A 21,712-nucleotide genomic window follows, 5' to 3' on the forward strand; every position below is an offset into this window, starting at 1 on the left:
CTGAAGATCAAGAAAAGACAGCTTTCACCTGTGCATGGGGAACATATTGCTAGAATGTTATGCCATTTGGGCTTAAGAATGCAGGAGCGACCTATCAAAGGGCTATGACAATAGTTTTCCATGATATGATGCATACATTTATGGAAGATTATGTTGATGACATACTTGCAAAATCTCATACAAGACAACAACATTTGAACATTTTTGTAGACATCTAAAATTAATATTTGATTAATTTAAGCCTATCAACATAATTAATTAATTTAATTGTGTTATCCTCATTCCTCTCATAATCAATTAAATCTAATTTAATTGATCCTGTCACTATTGTCTAATAATTAATTTATCAAATTAATTAATTATTCCCCTATTCCTCTAAAGTCCCCTCCAATAATTATTTCCTCTAAACCCCACTTAGTTAATTAATTCTAATTAATTAACCTAGTCATGTGATTCCTACAAATCACTTTTTCCTAATCCCACTCAACCTAATTAATCCTTCTAGAATCTCTCATAGTCATGCTTATCATTATTTTCCAATTTTTTAATTCCCACTCATGTTACATCAACATTGAGCCTCTCAAAGAAATTCAAATTTCTTTGAATCCCTCAATGCATCCTTATTTTGGAATTTTTAATTCCTCATTTTGAATTCAAATTTCCTTTCCCCCCTCTTCTTAAGGAATTTGATATTCCTGTTTATTTTCCCAAGGGACCCTTGATCCATGCCTTCTATCTAAAATCAATCTCAACCCTTCATAATCAAATCAATCTTGGCCCTCCATCGGCCTTCTCCAATCTATAAATTGGAGCCTATTATCCTTACAAATCATCCACTTCTCATGCATTGTCATGTTGCCTATTTCTTCTCTCATCCTCTTCTAATCCTCTCTCAAATCCATCAAATTCATAATCTATCACTCAATTCCAATCCTATCAAATCCACTTATCTTGTTGAGCACAAGGAGAGAAATCCACATTCACTCCATCTCTCTTTAACTCTCCATTAGTCAAACTTTGGAGATAGAAAAGTTCGTGGAGGCAAGGAGGACAAGGAAGAGCTACTTGCAACGGGAGCTTCATGAGTATATTTTGTCTAGTTTTTATGATGTTCTTATTCAATCTTTCTTGATATCTCATTTAAAATGGTTTTTGGGTTTATTGAATATTAATCATGCACTAACCATTTTATTGTGAGACAATTTTAAGCAAGATTTTTGACAGGTTGGAAAGATATCAATTGAGATTAAATCCAAAGAAATGTGCATTTGGGGTAACCTCTGGAAAACTCCTTGGTTACATTATATCAGCTCGTGGAATTGAAGTAGATCCTGAAAAAGTCAAAGCTATCATGGAGATGGAGTCCCCTAGGAACATAAGTCAATTGCGATCTTTACAAGGAAGATTGCAATCAATCAGGAGATTTGTTTCTCAGTTAGCAAATAGATGTCTTCCATGTACCCATCTTCTACATAAAAATGTTCCATTCAAATGGGATCCAAAATGTGAAGAAGTTTTTTTTCAAATAAAAGAGTATCTTATGAGTCCTCCAGTACTGATATCACCAACCAAAAGGAAACCATTGTTGCTCTATATATCAGCAACAAATGTATCATTAGGAGCCCTCCTATCTCAACATGATAATGAAGGAAAAGAAAGAGCAATTTATTATATCAGTAGAACGCTTCTTGGCTATGAATTAAATTATTCCTCAATAGAAAAGACATGTCTAGCACTTGTATTTGCAACTCAAAAGCTGTGACATTATATGTTGATTCATTCTGTAAAACTAATAGCAAAGATAGATCCTCTCAAATATTTGTTGAGCAATTCAATATTAATAGGGAGACTAGCCAAATGGGTTATGATACTGAGTGAATTTGATATAGAGTATGTTGACCGAAAAGCTATCAAGGGACAAGTTATCATTGATCAATTGGTTGATGCACCTTTACAAAATAACATGCCTTTGCACATTGAATTTCCTGATGCAGATATCTTGACAGTAAGTACAAACTTTTGGGAATTGTACATTTGATGGTTCTTATACACAATATGGATCAAGTGCATGAATCTTTTTCATCACACCTCAGGGCCACACAATTCTAAAATCATATAGACTGCAATTTCCATGCACTAATAATACTACAGAGTATGAAGCATTGGATATTGGGCTTAAAATGGCTATTGAATGGAACGTCAAAGAGCTACATGTCTATGGTGATTCATAACTTATCATCAACCAAGTAAATGATGAATATCAAACAAAGGAGTATAAGCTTATGCCATACAAACAACCGGTGGAGGAGTTTAAAGGACACTTTAAAGAAATATCATTCACCCAGATTTCAAGAAATGAGAATAAAGAAGCAGATGCAAAGGCTACAATAGCATCTATCTTGCAAAATAAGGAGAATCAACAACGTTATGAATTTCTCGTGGAAGATATCTTAACCCCTACCATTCAATCCCACCATATCTATTGAATTTGCCATATATCAGGAACCAGTCAATCCTCATACGGTCAAACTTATCAGTATTTATAAGAATATATCCTTCCTCTTGACTTATCTCATAATCAGAAAAGGAATTTTATCCGCCAGTCCTCTCACTATACTATAATTTCTGATATCCTATATCGGCATGGTCTAGATGGAACTTTATTAAGATGTCTTGAACAAGAAGAATCTGAAAAATTTCTTAACAAAGTTCATGCAGGTATTTGTGGCACACACTCAAGTGGTTTAACATTGGCTAAGAAACTTCTTCGTATGGGTTACTTTTGGCCTACAATGGAGAGAGATTCATTCACATATGCTAGAAAATGCAAACAATGTCAGATTTATGGGAATCTCATTCATGCGCCAACACAAAAGTTATATCATATGACAAGATCATACCCATTTTCACAATAGGGCCTTGATTTGGTAGGGGAAAAAATCCCTCATCTTCTAATGGACATAAGTTTATTCTGATAGCTACTGAATATTTTACTAAATGGATTGAAGCAGTGCCTTTAACAATAGTGACAGGAAAACAAATATCATCATTTATTTTAAATTATATAATCTGTCGCTATGGAGTTCCTATGACCAGTATTACTGATAATGGAAGACCAATTCAAAAATCAAGATGTGAAGGAGCCATGCGAACAATTTCATATCCAACATAGGTTTTCTACTCCATATTATCCATAGGGAAATGGTCAAGCTGAGGCATCAAACAAAACTATCTTGAAAATCTTGAAGAAAATAGTCAATGAAGCTAGAAAAGACTAGCACATTCAGCTAAATCCTACTCTTTGGGCATACCAAACTAGCATCCGCACTCCAACAGGGGCAACTCCATACTGTTTGGTCTATGGATCAGAAGCTATATTACCTATAGAAGTAGAGATACCTTCTCTACGAGTATCCTTGCAAGGTCTTATACCAGAAGAAGAACAACAAGTCTCTCGACTCCGAAACTAGAATTGATTCAGGAACGTCGCCAAAATGCAATAGATCATTTGAAATTATATCAACAAAGAATGGCAAGAATCTATAACCACAGAGTCAAGCCATGCATTTTTCAGATTGGAGATATAGTTCTAAGGGAGAATCCAAGAAATCAGCAAGATCAAGAAAAGAAGGGAAAATTTGAACCAAATTGGCTAGGACCTTTTGTCATAGTAGCAACATATGGATCAGGAGCATACAAGTTATCTACCCCTGAAGGTGGTTGGTTTAATGAACCTATCAATTCTATTCATCTCAAGAAATTCTATGCTAGAGTTATAAAGTCCTAAAAAAAAATCAATAAAAAGCATAAAAAGTACTGAAGAAATCAGTAACGAAAAAAAATCAGAAAAGCAAGAAAATCCCTAAAAGGTATAAACAACAAAAATGCAATAAATTTAATAGTGAAAACCTAGTAAACAAGTGTTATCTAAAAAGTGAGTTCTTCCATCTATGAGATCACTTTGCACACTAATCCACTCCATCCTATCGCTTCCATCTATCCTATCTCATCCATTCCATCTTTCGCATCCATTGCTCTGAACCATTAGCAAGAAATATGCAGCTTACCAACAATTATCAATCTTTGACATACTTTTCGTAGTCACTATCTTAGATTTTATCAAAATCAATCATATCTGCATTTGTATCCCGCCATGGTTTGGATCTTGATCAATTCATACATCCATAATAATTTTGTTTCCACTGGGGGCAAAATCCTAATTCCTTTTGCTAAGGTGATCTTTTGAATCTTTGAAAATCCCAAAACATTCGAAAAACTTAGAAAAAGCAAAAATACCTAGGATTTTGAAATAGATAACGAGCAACAAAGCAACAAATCAATCAAGGCGTTTAATCAACAACTGAATCGTGAAACTCAGAAAATGAAGAATCAATCAACAAGTAATAAAGGATTATAAAATATCATTTATCAAGATGATTATATCAGTTAATGACCATAAGAACATGTGAATGACATGCAAGATTCGGTGTTTATATCTTGATTTTATTGCTAATAATGTACTCTATGCGACTCAAGGATGTCCATGACTAGAGAAGCTATGATGGGGCATGATTATTTTTATTTGATTGTTGTTTGTGGTTTATCTCTTACTATGTTATGAACTTGTCTCAGGATATGATCGGCAAAAGATCAAGGAGGACGTTCCAAGTCATGCATGAAAGGAGATAATCCTTGTCTGTTCTACAAGCAATACTCAGGTCAACTTGATCCATTATATCAAGTTGCTTGTATTAACTTGCTATATCAAAATCCATGTAAGGAATACGCAGGTCATCTTGAATCATTATGTCAAGTTGCTTGTATTTTCTTACAACATTTTAAAGCTCAATGATGAAATCAATCACTGTTACAAGATAGCATATGAAGAATGGCAGTATCATTTTTAGTTAGATTATTTCATTAGTTCATTATTCGTCTACATTATAAGCATTCATGGTCAACTGCATTATAAGCATTTCATTTCAATAACAAGTCAACGGTCATAAATAAAGATTGAGTATACTTGGACAAACAAAAACAATTTACATTTAATCATTGTAGGTGCATTCATTTTTAGAATCATTTTAATCATTATCCATTTCATTTAGTTGCATTTTATCATTGCATTAGTTTGCATTCAATTAAGTTCATTTCATTCATCATGTAGTGTATCATCATTATTATTTGCATTATCATTCCATTAACGATCATTTAGTTGCATCTTTGCACTTAGATTCATAAACATTACATATAAAAATCAAAAACATTTCATGTAGATCATTTGCATTTACATCATCATAAATCGAAAAAACAACTCAATCATTCATTTGCATTTCCATATAGATCATTGCATTTGCATCATTCAAGTTAGTAATCATTTTCATTTACATCCAAGATCATCAAAATCAAAAATTAAAAACATTTATCATTGAATCATGTCAATCATTATCATAAAGCAAGATAAGATCATAACATCATCCATATAATCAATACATATAGATCATCATCAAATAGAGTAACATACATAAAGATCATTATCCATCTAATCATTACATCCATGTAATCAATGCATATAAATCATCATCATCAAATAGAATAACATGCATAAAAAAGATCATCATCATATAGAATCCATGTCTGCAATAGATCATCGTAAAACCAATAAAAGTCCAAGTATACAATGGTATCAAATAAACAATACAAGTGCCTGAAATCAAGTCATAGTTGTCCTGTACCACTACCACCTAACTCTATCCGTCTTTGTGGTTGTGGGCGAGAAGATCCTCTAGATGCCTATCTCCCATGATCACCACTCCTCTAAGGAGGTCCCATGACCCCACCACTACTAGCATCCATCAACAGGGTGGTATGATAACTACCTGCTATCAATCCATTCTTCATATTCCATCTTGGAAGCTATCAGTGCATTGTCTGAGAGCACACCATCTGCAACTAGGAACAGTGGAGTTAGGACACAATGAGACATAAACCATGAAGGTAATAATAGTATTTTTATTTCATATGTATTTCATGTAGTTTCATTGGTTGAGTTTGGATTTCCTGTAGCATTTCTATTTGTATTTTGTGAAACTAACTTGTTACAGGTAGCATTCTGAGGATGAAATTCAAGTCGACACAGTTACATACTTCTTAACTTATGGAGAATGTCCCCCTTCAATGTCACCAAAAGAAAAGAGTAATTCAAAGTTCAGAGCAGCTAAATATGTTTTGTGGGAAGGAAACTTGTACAAGAAGGGTGTGAATGGTACCTTTCTGAGGTGTGTAGATAAAGAACAAAAAAAGAGACTATTAGAGACCCTTCACAGTGTTAGCACATATTTTTATAAAATATTTGATGCTATCTATTGATGTTTTATATGTTTATTTTCATCATAAGAGCATTTACTATTGGATTGCATGTGTAGGAGATATGTTGTTGTGTCAGATAAATCCAATTATAGCCTAAATCTGCATTAACAAGTATCACCTGGGCATATTAAGGGATGGCATTAAGTATGGTGACATTTTGATAACCTTCGTCATGACAGTCTTTACCTTGCAAGAGCACATTTTAGGGTTCATCACAGAAGCAGGGTCATGAATACATTCAGAGATGTTTTTAGTGCCTTAGAAGTCCATTAGCATGGTTGTGGAGAGTTACATTTGTGAAAGAAAGCCTTTTATTCATAAAATATAAAATCATGTTTATTGGCGTAACTCACCCCAATAAGAATGCCTAAGGAAAAAAGGGTGCGTATCGATCGGCAAAAATCACACCGATGAGTCTGATGGTGTTTTCTCAGGGTGTGATCAATAGGAAGAAGTTTGGTGAGTTAGTGATCCAATGGGAGGAGCTACACCAATAACACAATAAGAAGGCGAATTCATCAGCATAGTGTTCACTATCGGAAGCATAGAGAAAAGGTTACCTCGATACCCGATGAGTTTTTCAGTAGAACTTATGTCGATGTCGGATGGAGTGGAACACTTGTAGATGATGTCATCGAGTCATCGAAAAGTGTCTTATGATGCCCCAATACCCAATGGACTAGGTGACGAAGGCGGTGTTATCGGCCTAACCCTACTCTGATGAGGTGATACTTAAGGAGGAGAATATTAAGTCATCAGGGTAACTTAAGCCATTGGGGAGAGGTGTTTCTAGTTATACCGATACCCGATGAGGAAGACAAGTCAGGCACAGAGGAGGAGACTCGATTGGGATAAGTTACACCAATTGAAATCAAAGTCATCGGGATATCATCGGCTCATCAGGAGAAGACATTTTTCATTACACCGATACCCGATGAGAAAGCAGAGATGGATGTGAGAAAGGAGATCTCATCGGGGAAACGTATGTCGATAGACTGGAGATACACAAATATGAGGTCGATGTCATAGGGTCATTGGAGAAACATAAAATGAGTTGTTCTGATACCCGATAAGGTGACCCAATGTAACAAACAAGATGCGAACTACGAAGGAGGACTCATTGAAATAACTTCTAACCATCGGAGGAACATATTTGGAGCTATGCTGATACCCAATAGGCAGAATTCCATGGAGGAATGGAAGGAGGGTACATCGGAATGGCCTACACCGATGTGACATAAAGGTGAAAGTAAAACCTAGCTAGAAGGCGAAGCCATCGAGGAAGTTGTAACCATCAGAATGAAGGAAATTGAGCTACACTGATGCTCGATGGAGTGATCAGGGAGACCTATGCCGATAAAAAAGATGGGTGGCACCAAGTAATTGAATCATCGGGAGAAGTTGTGCTGACTAGCCATTGCAAAATCTGGTTTTAATGGATCCTCCCACCATTATTAAATGCAAGCAACAAATAGGTCAGTTTTTGCATGAGGCAAATCATAGCATGATTTTGACTAAGAAAATGCTCCTAACGCATTAAATCTATATATGGAGGTTTGTATAAGGAACTTATATAACAAATTGAAGAGAACAGAGAGATTGAAGTGAAACTAAGCTGTAGAAGATTGAATTTCAGAAAGCTTGAAGGATTCAAATATGGAGGGTTCTAGTTCCAAAGGAAAGAGGAAGGTCACTAAAGTTTTTAATAGTGCCTCAAAGAAGTCTAAAGGTGGAGAAAGTGTGCAGAAGCAGAAATTAAATTAGGACATGATTGACCAGATGAGCTCACCAGGAGCCAAGTCCCGAAGGTCTAAGGTCAATTTTCCTATCTATGACTAGCTAGAGGATGATTTTAAGGAAATTGGTGATGTCTGGCCTAGGGTTAGAGGCCACGAATTTTTCTTATATCATTACTCATGAAGGAGCAAGTCGGCCCCAGTCTCAAACCCATGGATGATAGGATTGGGTAAGCCAGTGGTCCCTAATGTCTTTGCAAACATTCAATTGTTGAAAACCCTACCTAGGGCTTATAATTCCATGAAAATATGTATCCATTTACCGAATGGCGATGCATTCATCTGTCTTTCAGTAGCTACCATTCATGAGGTTTTTGGTCTTGGTTTTGAATTCAATGTGCCTCTGTCTTTTGAGAAACAAGAAGAAGAATATACAAAGATGGATACTATATACAATGGGTGGAACTTGTCCATCCATAAGGCTAAGAAAGGGAAGTTGACAGATGAGGACGGGCCCCTATTTGACATCAACATTTTCAGACAGTATTTGCACTATACGTACATGGCATATAGTCAAGTAGGAGGAGTTGAGGTTCCACATGTGGCTCGAATAGGGCCTTTGGTGCTTGTTGCAAATATACAAATGCATGAGCCAAGACAATTTGATTATGTTGCCTACATTGTGGAAAAAATGCACAAGGGTTTCTTAAATATTCAGAATAACCCTGATAAATATTTTAAGTTTTATTCATTATTGATGCATATTGTCTTGTTTTATGGATGACCCAAGGGGTTGTGGCTTGAAGAATTGAAATTAAATGTTCATGGTAAAGATGGGCAAGAGAAGCCAATACAATTGAGGGTATTACCATGGGATTCTTGATTCATGAGATCCCATTATGTTAAATTTGAAGAGCTTTTTGTTCAACCACTATATGGAGCTTTTGGGGTTTCTTATGATGGATCGTTCTCGAAAGAAATTAAAAGATTTTTTAGACCCCATGAGCATGGAGATACAAGGGTGAATCATAATTGGGGTGATTGGTACGTATGCCAAGATTTCTCATATGTTAGAATTTATGGGTTTGAAGGTGCCCCTTATATGTTACCAAGAATGGTGCTTGATAGAATTGCATATCTAGAAATTGTAAGGCAGTTAAGTGTCTCTAATGCACATCACTTTGGGGGTCCCCACAGCAAGTATTCTTACCAAGAACTCTACATTTTGATTATTTCACCATTGTATCAATAAAGGCTTATGATGTTATTGACAGAAAGTTAATAGAGGATTATAATCTATATGAGCACACAAGAAGGAAAAATTATGACCCGGAGGGTTGTATACACCAGTGCAAAAAAAGAAAAATATTGGTGATTACTTTCATGAGCATATTGAAGCTTTAGATATCTTCAGAAACAAGGAGTTTGAAGAAGCTATACAATTTTTGGGGGATTTGAATCAAAAACTAGAAGAAAAAAGAGAGAGACTGCAGGAAATGGAGGAAGAAGAAGAACTTGAAAGTGAATCAGGTGAAAATGAGGTTGTCTCAAGATTTAAAGTGCCTGAAAGAGAAGAGGAACCTGAAGCACATGATCAAATTTTTGCAAGGATGAATTTTGATGTTGATGCCAGATTGGAGGAGCACAACACCTTTGTGTCTGATGATGTTTTTGTTAAGTCTAAAGAGTTTAGGACCTTTTTGTATCAATTCAAAGGCAGGAGATTGAGGGATGCAATCCCTAATATCACCCCATATAATGAGGTAGAGTTAACAAGGAGGCTAAAAATTGAGATTGATGCGAAGATGGTAGAGATGACCCTTCAAAGAGGGAGAAAATTTCTTTCAAAGGCAGGGATTATTCTTTTTCCTAGATGGGATTTGAGTGCCTCATACATTTTTGACAGTTTGTTAAATTCAAAAAATAAAGAATTCAAATTGGATATTCAGGGAGTTGATGATATTTTCATTAGATCAAGGTATGACCAAGATAAGAAAGCTATGTTGTTGTGGGCTCTCTATCCCCCAAATAAAAGGCCAAAGATAATTGATGTTGATAAAGCTTACTGTCATATGATGAAGCTAAAAGTTGGTGAAGTGGATCCCATGGTCACAACAAATATGGGGATTGATATTTCCAAATTGAATAAGACACAGATGAAGATGTTAGCAAAAGAAGTGGGGAAATACAAGTCATTGTATGAAGAGATCTTCAGAAGCAGAGGTCATCCTGTACCCCAAATAACAAATGAATCAAAATTGAAAAAGTGTGAAAAATTGCATAAAGAAAATAAGAAGTTGAAGGAGAAAATGCAGAACATAAGGGCAGACACGGCATGTGTCTTATTGTCAAAAAGATTTGAAAAGTTAAATGGAGTTCTCGAAGACTTTTGCACAGTTTACCAGAAGAACATGGATAATAGTTTGTCACATAAGAGTGTTTTTGATAGATTACATATGCTCTTGCAGGATAAGAAAGCTAGTCAGGCAGACAGTGCAATTACTGAGAAAATCCAAAGACTGATAAGAAAGCATGAGAAGTTTGATGCAGACCTGAAGGTTGAATAGGATGATTGTTAGGAAATTGTGTGGCATGGTTTTCCAGAAGTGATAGATGAAACAAGGCAGATTAAGGATAGGAATGTGTGGATCACAGAATGTCATTCAGTACTTAATGCTTCCCTAGATATTACACGGGTTGATACCTTGTACATGGTAGATACAGTGGACTAGTTGGAAAAGTTTGTAACTATAGAGATTGCAGTGTGGGGTATCATCTTCAATGCTAGCACTTACAAGGATGAGGCCTATCTGCAACATGTTCAGAAATGTGGCTTGGTCCTAGATGGCTAGAGTTAATTTATGTCCATTGTAATATGTTTTGTAATATTGTTAGTTGTTATAGCAGTTAGGGAGTTGTTAGTTAGGTTTTGTCAATTTTTAGTTTGTACTAGTGAAAGGGTGTGTCATTTCATTTGTGTCTTTTGAGTCACATATGTGTAGGGAGTCATTTTTGTATACAAGGGGTGTACACAATTTTTAAAAAGTTGTATCTTTCATATTGTCTTTTGGGACTAATAGTGTTATGTTAAAGCAAGTCTATAGAAATGAAAGTCATTTTTGTGCAAGCAAGAATGTCTTGAAGTACCTGTGAGTCTGTAGCTTCTATATATCTTTTTATTCCAAGACTAATATATAAGATTCATTGTCTTTATCTTCATATCATTTTATGTTACATGGTGTTGATGAATCAAGTTCTTTGGATAAATCTATTTAAGATTTGTTGCAGTGTGCCATCACATGTTGTTGTGTAGGAAATAGAATTGTTTTTTTAATTCTTGCAGCACATAACGAAACCATTGTAGTGATAATTTTTGCATATTTATGAGTTTTCAAGCTGTCTCCAGAATTGATTACAAATATTCGTCCACTAGGTAACATATAAATTGTCAGATAAGACACTGGTCTACTAATAGTTTTTTGTGAGTAAACTTGGTATGCATAAGGTCCTCATTAGGGAAACATACTTCTTATTCCTATCAATATCTTTCTTTAATAATTACTTAAAGTTCCAACATCATTCTTTTATAAGCATTCATTCACTACATTCAAGTTTTCAAATTAAAGCAAGTTAAAAGCACATAATAAAGCACATTTGCAGGAAACATTTTGCCATCCTTGCAAACACCTAATTTGATAAGTTTAAGTTCACTATAAAGAAGTCTTTTTGTGCTTTGGAGATTAAGGTATACTCGCCTAGGTTTAGTGGAGCCTAAAGTGCAGAGGAATTTGGTCTTTGACCATTCCTGTTCGTTGGCCAAGGCTGATTAAGGAATTAGTAGGAGATTTGGCAAAGCTCTAGGATTTCCAATCTATGGTTTTGGGAACCAACACACAGTGAAGTTTGTGGTGGACATCTATCAGCCTCTGTGACCACTTATAGAATTATGAGATAGGGATTCTATTGGCCTGAAATTTTTAAAGATGCATATGCCTAGGTAACAAAATGTGAAATATGTCTTAAGTTTACTGGTAGACCTCAATTATCTGCTCTACCTTTAAGACCAATAGTTATTGAAGAACCTTTCCATCTGTGGGGTTTACATTTCATTGGACCAATTAATCCAAATTTAAGTGCCCAACATACCCATATCCTCACGATAATAGATTACTTCACTAAATAGGTGGAGGCTATTCCTATTAGACATACTACTTCCGAAGTAGTTATCAATTTTCTTGAAGAAAATATTATGTTTAGATTCGGTGTGCCTGAGAAAATTGTAGCTAACAATGCCAATAGTTTCTCGTCTTTTGAATTAACTATATTCTGCTACAACTATGAAATAAATCTTGCTCACTCATCATATTACTATCCCCAAGGTAATGGGCAGGCAGAATATAGTAATAAAAACCTCATTACCATTATAAAGAAATTAGTGGAAAAAAACCAGAGGAATTGACATAAAAGTTTATATCATGCTCTGTGGGCCGATAGAACTTCATATAAACAAGCCATAGGAATGTCCCCCTTTTAGCTATTTTATGGGATAGAAAGCGAGTTGGCACTCCCATTGGAAATATTGACATTGAAACTTCAAAAGGTGGTTGAGGATATTTTCAATCATCCTTAGAAAAGAAAAACATGCACCCAAATATGCTCAAAGAATAGAGGTTTGATGAAGTCGATAGGATAGTCAAGCACCAAGAAATGGTAAAGAGAGTCTTTGATAAAAAGGAAAGAAGGAGGGAATTTGTAGTAGGGGATTCAATTTTTCTCTGGGGTCATCAGAGAGAACCTAAAGGAGTGCACAACAAGTTTGACTCTCTGTGGATCGGTCCATTCGTGATCAGGAAGGTAGTTGGAGAAAATTTGTTCTATTTGGCATATCCAGATGTCATGCAATTACCCCTTGCCTATAATGGGCAAGACCTGAAACTTTGTAATTGACTCTTGAGATTTCTTACTCTTGTACTATATTTATTTTTGCTATTTTGGTAGTTTAGTTTCAATTTTGGTGTGACTTTGTAACCCTTTAGAATAAGGCCTTGTGTTGTGTTAGTCTAGGTTCTCTGCGTCCCTTTAGTCCTTGTCCCCAATCAAAACTAGTTGTTACCGACCTTATCAATCAACCCATTTGTAATGCCTTATGTCACAAAATCCATTTTCATCGCTCAAACTCTTCATTTTCCGTAGTTCTTGAAGCCTTCGATTAGCCGATAAAGCCTTTAGGTGTCAAGTCTTCTTTATGTCCAAAGTGACCTAACCATACCTTGTCGGTCTATCGCCTCTCAGTGGGAGTAATCCTCTTTGTTTTCACATTGTCACTCAGTCTCGTTTCATCTGATACTCTGACTTCTAATAATACAATGTCAATGGGTCCCTCACAAGTTACATATCAACCAATTGCACGATAGGATTTTTGTCGCACACACTTTCTTTTCTATTATGATTTTAGAGAAAGGTGACAATTGAAACAAGTGCATCTCAAGAAAATTCATAGTCTGGTGGAAATAATGACCCACTCAAGAAGAACCAGAGGTTGAAGTCTGTCTGTGAGAAAAGCACCATTACACCACCCAAGAAGAAAAGTACAGCCTTGCAGATTAGTTTCAGTAAAGAAGAAACTCAATTTCTTCATCAGCTATGAGAACAAAATCCATTAGTTTCTTTGACTAATGATGAGACCTATCAAAATACTCTTCCTAATGCCTCTATGATGACACCTAATAACACTACCAATGCATTGTCTATGAAAAGTCTAGTGAATACCTCATCAACGACATGGCTTAAGAAGGCAATTGAGAAGAAGAAGAATTAATATTCACCTCCCATAGAGATTAGGATTAATAAAGTAACATGACTGTTAGGGGAGACACCAAAACCTAACAGGGCAAGGTAAATGGCTAGGATGATTGTAGATCCTCAGACAGAACACCATGTCCTAGAGATTGGCGATCCCAATATTGATAAAAAAGTATAATAAATTACAGAAGGGGAGTTTAACATAAGCCAGATTGACATGGGACCTACAATGATAGAGGGAGACATATATCACACAAAACATTTTGTCCATGTTCTATCCAGAAGAACCAAGGCTGCAGAAAAGAAAAATCACTATTTGGCACAGTATGTTGATGTCCTCACTTTTTTCATCTAGTCTACCTATCCAAATGAAATTCTTATCACCAGTTCATCTTCAGGGTTGTTGATTACAAACCTTATCAACTTTGATAAGTTGGAGATTATTAAATGCTCACAGACCATCACCAAAGCATTTGATAGTTGGGTTAGTCAAGTAATTGTTAAAGGGTTATCATTCATTGAGCATGGTCTGGTTAATTACGACACTCTGAGGCAAATGATAGATGTCTATAGGGTTGAGTTGCAGAGAATAAAGAAAGAAACTCGTAGACCATCTACATCCTTCCTATAAATGCAAGAAGTTAGTAAGTTGCCTCAAGTTTTTTGATCTCTGAGCATATTAATAGAGACTCTGATGTAGAAGACATTGTCACTTGGGCGGTGATGCTAGAATAGAAACACCATATTGCAAGTGAACTTTAGTCACAACTCACTACTTCAGTAATCTAAAATATAAATCTATGAGAGGACTTGAAAAGTGTCTTTGATACTATTGGTGTCAACAAACTTGGAAATGATGGGAAGTGGTTGATAGAAAAATAAATAGTGAAGAAAACTTTCCATCAAAAAGTAGAGGATAGTCTCTCTACAATTAATGCAAGCCCCAAGTCACTAGAATGCCTGAAGGATGCCATGATAGTATTGAATTCAACTAATTAGGAATTTCATGATGTCTCTAGTAAAGTTGGAGAAGAAAATTAGGAGGTCACCAAGTAGAAAGTTAGAGTCAAATCCATAATGGAACCTATGACAGAAACTATATACCCTATTCTATCCAATTATAGAATTTATAGGAAGAAAGTGAATCCACGGGTGTTGCAACAACCATAGGGTAATTCAATGGATGCAACAGAATTAAGTCAAGAGGAAATTGATGATGATGAGGACTTAGAACATGAAGAGGTGGATGAAGGCATTACTATTTAATTTCTTGTTTAGTTGATTATCTTTTTCTGATTTGGCTCTTGAACTATTGGTCCTGGTGGACCGTTTATGATGGTTAAGTTTAGAATTTCTTTAATTGGTTGTCTCCAAGAAACCGTTATTTTGATTAGTTAATTTAAACTATATATAGATGGTTGGAACCATAATTAGGGGTTCAAAATTTTGGAAAAGGATAACATTGCATTAACAGTAATCTGCATGTTTTGAACAGAACTTATGTTTGAAGGAGACTTGGTACTATTTTCAATTAGAATTCTAATTTTGTGGGATGTTATCATATTGTCTATATTTGAATGGCTCATTAGATGTGTTAAATGAGTTTCCTATTTCAGACCTTGTGATGTGCTAAAAAATCATTGTATACATCATTGTGAATTTAAATTATATATTATGTGGGTTTTTCGTTAATAACCTATTATATATGATCATTCTTTAGTAGAAATATTTGTATGGGTACTGATGAATGATTTGAATTCAAATATATATGGTGATTGATTTAAATACTTTGTTATGGAGGTCATGAATGTTTATTTCTGCAGTACTTTGTTTTGTGAAATATGCCTTTCCTTCTTTCAGGTTACAAGCATACCCTGAAAAAACCTCAAAAATCATATCATAAGAGGGAGTTGTACCTCTAAAATTCGAAGGAAGGTTGCAGAGAAAACTACAACTTATCCAACTTTTGATTGATGGTTTTTTCTCTTGTGCAGGCAAAGAGTCATATTATTATATTTTTTAAGGAAACAATATTTGTTAACCAACAACTCTATTCTCTTGGTTACATTCATCCATGGAAATTCACTTGTAGTAGAAGAAAACCTCATGTTCACCACCCATCCCTCTCCATCTAATAAAGGACTCACATCTGGTTACCCAAAGAACAAGTATCTTGTTTTAGATAAAATGCTCAAAATAATGAGCTATCAAGCTAAAGGCTTAGGCCTATATGATAAATGTACTTTGGATCCCATCCATGTCAAAGAACATCCAAGGTCTCATGGTCTTGGTAATATATCCCAAGGAAATTCTTCCAAAAATGTTGGTACAACTAATGAAAAATCTAGGTATGCTTCCAAACCTACCATCCCATCTTCCCATCATTCTCATCCCCCCTCCTCCATCATATAAAGCCAAAACAAACCATCCATCTCCCTCCTTCATCCTTTAAATCCATTTTAGGTCCCTATATCCCAAAGTCCACCATAACATATCCCCCACATGCTAAATCCATTTTGGGCCCTTATATCCCAAAACCCCATCCTCCATCTTTCCCTACTCACCCACACATACACAAATCCCATATCCTCATCACCCATCATAAACATCCTACTCCTTTCATTCCCAATTGGGATCAACAAAGACACATATCCCCACATTCCATCCAACATCCTACATCCATATACCTTCCATCTCCTACACCTTCGCACACTCCTGCCAAGGCTACTAGCAGTAGTTTTGATGCCAAATCACATATGCACAAAGATAAACATCCACAACAATATAAATATGACCATTTCCACTCAAAAAGACATGCTCAAATAAAGCAAGGTCTAAAAAAAACAACGCAGTAAATCTCAAAGGTCATAAAGGCCCACTAAAGCAAAAGAAAAAACAATGTGGATCCCAAAGAAAAAAGAAGTTGTTTATCCAAAATAAACATTCCCAATGCCACCCAAAGTTAATAATCCACTAGCTAAAAATTCTCCTCCTCCATCTCCTAAGTCTATTTTGGGTCCCTATGTCCCAGAGATACCTATCATAATTCCTCCATTATATCCACGTGCTACATCCATCTCCCCTCTACTCATCCCAAATCCCCACAACATGTGTCAATGTTGGTCCTAACAATATCCCCCCATCACACTCACTTTCCCTCATTCCATCTAAACATGTACCACTATCATATCCCTTACACCACATACATTCCCCATCCAAACCATCTAATCCAAGCCTTTGCATAATCCACTCATTCCTAATAAAGTTGTACCAACATCCAGTGATCACTTCAAATGGGCTCCTATTACCAAAATTGTTCGTGATGTCCCTCCTAAACATATAGAAGTACCTCAATTGGAGCTTTATAATGGAAAAGGTGATCCCTTGACCCATGTGAAAATATTTCAAACTTTGTGTAGTGACTTTTCTTATGATCAAAGGATTTTGGCTAAATTGTTTACTAGAACACTTAAAGATAAAGATTTGCAATGGTACTATTATTTGCCTCCTTATTCTACTACTTTATTTCAACAATTGGATAATGCTTTCATTCAACAATTTCACAATAACATTGGTCCTAAGATTACTTTAACTGATTTGATGCATTGTAAGCAAGGTGTTAAAGAAAAAGTGACTGATTTTATTGGTAAGTATAAACATTTGTATTCGCAAATTTATTTTCCTATGCCTGATCAAGATATTCAAATAATTTTCATTTCTAATTTGCAAAAATAAATTAGAGACAAACTTCTCTTTTCTGAGTTTACTTCCTTTACGCAATTGTGCGCAATACTTCACAATTATCACCTTACTGTGAATCAATTGAAACAATCCTCTTCAATGGCTCCAATTGATAAAAGTGAAAGTGCTCAACAACCTTTCGTGAAGTTCAAACTGAATAAGGGATTCATCAAGTTCAATGATAGCAATAACAATCAAGTAGCAACTACAACAATAGGTGTGCCTCCTTTGTCCAAATACTTTAGAAAAGAATTCACTCCTCTTAATGAAATTCGTATTGTATTATATCACAATTGTTACAAAGGAATGTGTTGAAGCTTCGCCCTATTAAACCAATTGACACAACTAAGCCTTTTTCACATAGCTTTGATTCCAAATCTTTCTTCCTATACCATTGTTAACCCGGTCATGACACTGAAAAGTGTAATTCATTGAGAAGAAAGATTCAAAACTTGATTGATAACAATACCGTATTTGTAGCTAGTGTGAATGATAAAGGAAACAAATTCATAGATCCTTCTAATTAAAATCTTCAAATCTTCACTAATCCTTTACCTTCCCATTCCACTAATGTGATTGTGATTGATCATCTTGTTTTCTCTCATAATGATGTTGGCCTTGAGTCTAATAATGTGATGAAGCTTGTTGATAAAAGAAAACCTCCAAAAGAATAATGTATTACATTTGATCCTAGTGAAATTATTTAAGCACTCGATGACTCATTATATATCACTTTGAGAATCAAAAACATGCTTTCATGAGGAGTTCTTATTGATTATGCATGTATGGTTACTGTTATAACTGAAGAATATCTTTACACTTTACAATTGCATCAAGTAACATATGATACATTTTATGTGATAGTTAAAGTCTTTGATGGTTTCTCTTGTCCTGTTATTGGCTCTATTATACTTCCTATTGAGGATATGTCTTGATTCTTACATATTGTCTTTTCTATTATTCCTACATATGATCAATTTTGTGTGAAGTTGGGACATCCTTGGCTCTCTTCCATGAAAGGGATTGCTTATATTATTCATAAGTGTATGAAATTTCCTCATGACGGTAAAATTGTAACTATTAATCATGGCATACATCAACCTACAATGGGACATTGAGATGTTTGTCTTGATTATTTTTGGTTTGAACAATTCCAACCTCTCCAACCTAGAATTAATTTTCTTTTCAAACCTTATCAAAAATGGAAAAAAGAGATGATTTTAACCTTGAGTAAACCTAGAAATCCAACACTTAGTCTTCCTCCAACTAATGACCATATGCCTCTTCTTAAGGATAATTCTATTATTCCTCCTAAGGATAGAGATATTCTTTCTCCTAAGGAAGAATTTATTCCTTCTCTTAAAGATGAGTCTATTATTCCTCCCAAGGATAGAAAATATCTTCCTCCTAAGGGTCAATCTATTCCTCCTTCTAAGGATAAACATATTATTTCTCCTAAGGATATACCTATTCCTACTCCTTATGATGGACCTAGTCTCCTTCCCACACCTTCTACTCTAACTTTATATGGTATGGTTCTACCTCCTACATCTTACAAAGTAAAGTGCTCTACATCTTCTATTGTTCAACCTAAGAGACCTTCTCCCATGCATCCTTACTTAAAAGAAGAAAATAATCTTAAACCTATTGATCCTAAACCTTCATGACCTTTAGCTAAAACTAAACGAAACCGTAATGGGAGAGAACGTTGATGTAGATGTTGTGTGAGGGCTTGAGAACTTGATTCTCAAAATACTTCTTCCCCGAAGAGAGCAAATGTTGGCATAATACAATTTTTTCAACCTTCTCCTAATTAAGACGTTCAAACTAATTCTCCAAGATTTAAAAATTTTAAAACAAAGGATGGTTCAAGTTCTATTCCTGTTAGAGCTCCTATTTTTGTTAATCTTGATAAAGAAATAGGTGGGAATGTTGTTCATGATGAAAATGTTGATCTTAATATTTTAGATGATGAATATGAATATGTTGATGTTGACAATGATTTATCTAAACAATTTTCAAAAGCATTAATCCTACCTCCTAGTGATAAACAAAGTGACTCATCATTAGAGCACGGTCCTTGTTTGGAACTTGTGATAGCTCCATCTATTTTTCTTCATGTATCTCCTCTTGCATATTGTCTACCTTCTCAAAACAATGATGAGCAAGATTGGGAGGCAGATGATTTGCATGATTAGCTTCATTCATGTTGTAGATTCTCTCTCTCTCATCTTTTGCTTGTTTGTGATCTTCTTCTACTTGTCTCTCAGTTCTTCTATTTGTTGTCCCTAGTGTTATCTACTTAAGGATGATGAAAAGTGTTGAGATCTCTTTTGATCCCTCCCATGTTAACTCAAAAGACACATGTTCCCTTCTTCCATGGTGGTTTTGCTTTCTTTGGGGGATGAGGACAATTCTCTCTCTCTCTCTCTCTCTCTCTCTCTCTCTCTCTCTCTCTCTCTCTCTCTCTCTCTCTCTCTCTCTCTCTCTCTCTCTCTCTCTCTCTCTCTCTCTCTCTCTCTATATATATATATATATATATATATATATATATATATATATATATATATATATATATATATATATATATATATATATATATATATATATATATATATATATATATATATATATATACACACATGATATACATTATTTATTATAAAAATCATATTGACCCTAGAGTTAAGCGAAACCACCTCATGTTTTATGTCTTGTGATAATTATCTTTTGATTTGTCCTCTCTTGGGGGCATATTATTGTGATAATGTGCTTATATTTTTGGGGTGTATCCTACCTTAAATAAATTTCTCCTGATGAGGTATATGCAATCACTTTAGCATGGGTACATACACTCCAATCAATGATTCTCTCTCTTGCATATCTTTATACTTAAGTTACTTAGCGAATTCAATCTTTTGCTTTGTAATTTTGGTATTTTTATTTTCATGACTCATAGTAAGAGAACCTTAATAGTTTGTAGTCATGGTTCTCTCTTTCTCTTTCCTTCATGATGTCCCTTTTATCTTGTTATCAAATTTGTGAGATCATAAAGTCTACTGGGGCAATGGTATATCTTACCTCCTTAATGACTTGGTGAAAGTTTTTCAATGTGAACCCTTTGTATTTACCAAGCGTATGATTGACTTCATACTCTCACCAAAGTGGGGGATAAATGTACCATCCTAAAATTGTACCCCCTTTGTAATTTTGACCGCATTTGGGTCTTTGCCTTAGTGTTTGCGCCCCTAGGTCTGATCTAGACTTGATTATGCTCATACCACTCAAGTATTGTTGCATTTTTTAACTTTACATCAATTTGGCACCTTGTCCTAGCCTTGAAATAGGGTAGGACCAAGATGTTGCACCTTGGTCCTCCTCATTTTAGGCCCCTCAAAAACCCAATTTATCATTTAAAAAATGAGCATGATTCCTAGCTCCATGTCGGCTCATGTGTCGGAAAATTAATTAGTTTTACTAGTGTGCAAGCATAAAACAAGGTTTTCCCCTCTCATTTTGACATCCACACATATGAAATTCAATTTGCATCAACCAATCAAGCATTCAAGATAAAACGAGTAGCAATCAGTCTTTCTTCAAGCATTGAAGTAGACATTTTCATCCTATTTTGTTGAAGACTTCATAGAACCCTAATTATGTGTAGAGACTAACAAAACTTCACAAGGAGGTATATCATTTGATTTTCATTCACTATTCAACATCTCCCTCAAAAAGGAGAATCTTCCATTACAACAATTTTAATTATCTTTATCTCAATTTCATGGTTAATTCCAAAATCGGGGTTTGAATTAGGCAAGCCCCTATTCCCAACCAATTTCCCTTTCTTTTTGTGTGTAGGAAATGAGTATGGAATTGTGATTTTCAAGATAATCTTTATTTACAGTTATGAATCAATCCCCCTTTGGTGTGTGAAAAGTTTGGATGACCATGGCGACGGGCACCACGGTCCCGACATTTTAGGTGTTGTTTCGAGGATCAAATCCAAGTATGTGAACATTTCTCATATCCAAGTGAACAACTCAATCCCACATCTATAGCTCATT

This window comes from Cryptomeria japonica, chromosome 11 (genome assembly GCF_030272615.1).
Source record: "Cryptomeria japonica chromosome 11, Sugi_1.0, whole genome shotgun sequence".
NCBI classification, from domain to species: domain Eukaryota; kingdom Viridiplantae; phylum Streptophyta; class Pinopsida; order Cupressales; family Cupressaceae; genus Cryptomeria; species Cryptomeria japonica.